Source organism: Nymphaea colorata, chromosome 13, assembly GCF_008831285.2.
Source record: "Nymphaea colorata isolate Beijing-Zhang1983 chromosome 13, ASM883128v2, whole genome shotgun sequence".
Classification (NCBI taxonomy): domain Eukaryota; kingdom Viridiplantae; phylum Streptophyta; class Magnoliopsida; order Nymphaeales; family Nymphaeaceae; genus Nymphaea; species Nymphaea colorata.
In genome coordinates this window covers 2,017,023-2,020,142 of record NC_045150.1, presented here as the reverse complement: position 1 = coordinate 2,020,142, position 3,120 = coordinate 2,017,023, and positions in this window count along the sequence as shown.

Genomic DNA, 3,120 nt, shown 5'->3' with positions numbered 1-3,120 from the left:
GTGTTGGCATTAGAGAAATGACGTCCTTACTTGATCAGTAGGAAATTCACAATGAGAACCAATCACAATAGCCTATGCTACATGCTAAAGCAACGGGTTTCAACTCCTACGCAGCAAAGGTGGCTAGCCAAGCTACTTGGCTATGATTTTAGCATTGAATATAAGCGTGGGCCTGAAAATACAGCAGTTGATTCGCTGTCACGCCTAAACGAGCAGTTGACGACATTTTCAGTCTTGGAGACCGATGTATGGAGTCGGATTTTAGCTGCACTTCCAATATATGGAGTCAGATTTTAGCTGCACAAAATGAGGACGAAAGTTTGAGATTATAGATAGTTTCCTTGCACCAAAACCCAAGATCTATACCCCAGTACAGCTTGAAGGGCGAGTTATTGCAGCACAAAAAACGAGTTGTTATACCTAAGGGATCACCCTTGAGGCATGAACTTTGCACACTTCCATACTTCGGCAGCTGCGGGCCATGAGGGTGTGGCCAAGACCTCCAGCCGCATCAAGGCATAATTCTGGTGGGAAGGCTTCAAATCGGATATACGTGAGATGGTAAGACAGTGCCAAGTCTGTCAAAGAGAGAACAAAGGAAGAAATATGAGACAGTCAAGCCTCCCGGATTATTGAATCACTTAGCTATACCGACTAGGCATTGGGTAGATGTCTCGATGGATTTTATAGACGCCTTGCCTAAGTCGGAATACAAGGAAGCCATGCTTGTAGTCGTGGATTGTTTAACCAAGTATAGTCGCTTTGCTCCGTTGCCCAAGCATTATCATGGGCCTATGGTGGCTGAGGTATACCAAGACTACATTGGGAAGTTGCATGGATGCCACACACTATTGTGTGCAATCGTGATTCCATTTTTCTGAACTCATTTTGGAGGGAGTACATGAAGCCAGATAGTTGCAGTATCTAAAGATAGGGTGGAGTCTCAGTTTGATGTTCTAGAAGTAAAAGTGTGTGTTTAAGTCATTGTTGTTCTTACCTTTTCTTGCTTTTCTCAGGGAAACAGACTTAGAGGTGGGCCACAAATGATCCGGTCGAGCTTGGACGCTAAGAGATTGTAGGTGACTAACTCGCTCTTTAGCACATGGGATCGGCAATTCTATCCAGAGATCTTGGAGGAGGGCTCACATATGCTGGACGTGGACACAAAGAAGAGTGGATTGAAGCTTAATCCAAACTTCTTTATAGATTTTGGGCTTGAACATGATGGTCCTATTTAGGGTTGACTTCGTGGTCGTTTGAGAATAAATGAGATGAGAATGGAAATAAGATGCATATTCAAACAAGAGTGCCCATTATGTTGAAGTACCACATGGGAATTGCTCAAGAAGCAGAACGTCTTGGATTGTTGGATTAATTTGGAGAATTCAAAGAGGTGGCATGTCAACATCGTAGATAAGTTTTTAAATACAAGAGTAGATGCCTTCGTCGCATGTTCTCCCTCCTTCACGGACGAAAAATGTTTCCCATCAAAGAAATGACGGCTAAAATTTTACCCCAATTCCGATCACCGAGAGCCTCTCAGATCTGCTTCATGACAGCCAGAGGAACATCTTCAGCTGGTAAGAATTCCTAACTCCGTGGAGATTCTACCGCGAGATCTTCCTATTACCCGATCAGAAGTGGAGAGGATGCTGATGTTCTGATCGATTTGAGTTTAACTCATCTAACGAGAGGAATAGATCGGTCTGATCTGACTGAGATCGAAGGATCTGAAGAAGAAATGAAGTGCTGATGAGATTGGGCGAGCACAGTTTCAGGCGGATCGCCTAACGAACGACTTAGATTGACTTTAATTCTTGTTGAGATCAGTTCTTCTGCCGCATTCTGTATCTAATTGCTGTGGATTACTTGCGACGAGCAACAAAGTGAAATCTGTTGAGGAATTGGATGATTGAAGACGAAGAACAGAGGATGAATTCTGTACAAGCGCAGTGACAGAAATTTCTGTTAATCTGTGAATTCCCGACGATCCGAGCAAGATCTGAATTTGAGAGTAGCTCAGTTGTCTTCATAACTAATGGAGGAACATTCTGATGAAGTTTGAGAAGAATCCGAGCTGTTTTGGATAGCTCATCCGAGCTGATCGGAATCAGGACGGCGCAGTTCTGAGCGACATCAGAAACTAGGCTGATTTCAATTCTCAATGACTCACCTTTTGGAAGCTGCTTTGAAGCTGAATTTTTTGGCATTCGTTCATCAAAATCTTAGCTATCACTGGTCCAAATTTCAGCTCAATCCGAGCTACGGTTGAATTTTGGCGAATTTTTGAAGGTGACTGTCTCCAGACGTTGCTTGAGCCCTGCGACAAGCTATTTCAGGCAGAATCAGGCACATCTTTTGGCTTAATGAGTCAGCAACTGGAAACGAATTTGGAGCTGGTTTTTGGGACGTCTAATCCTCGAGTACTTCAGCTTCATTCATACCAATTTTCACTATTTTAGAAGCTTTGGATGTGAAGATATGAATTTTTGAAGGAGATCAACTTCTGATCTGAGCTTGAGCATCTGAGACAAGCTGTTTCAGGCAGAAATAGGTGCAACTTTCAGTTCAACGAGTTAGCTGTTGGAAGTGACTTTGGATCTGGGTTTTGGAGCGTCTATCCCTCCATATTTCAGCTTCCTCCAGACCAATTTTCATGATTTTAGGAGATCTGGACGAGGAGATATGATTTTTTGAAAGAGCACTGTTCTGGAAGCTGGCTTCACACCTGCGAGAGGGATTCTCGCCAGTTTCCTCAATTTCTATCTTAGATTTGGCTGAAACCAGAGATCTGGTGCATTCTCCATGACCTTGAATCGTGATTAATTGCAAAATATACATCTGCTTTATTGGCTGGTTCATTTGCAGCATCAGATCCAATGATGAAAGCCGCCGCCGTTGCAACTTGTTCCTGAGCTGGACCTGCATTTCTGAAGAGCGCTATGCCGGCGCTGAACGGGGCACCTGTTTTCCCCTAATTCATCACTTAACAGGGGTTCAATCGATCCTTGGGATGCTCCTAATCCTTTTGAGTTCTCTCGTTATCATTGTGCCATTGCCTACCGTGATTGCTGTGCTTCTGTAAGCTGCTGTCACAGAACTGAACAAGCGATGAGAGAC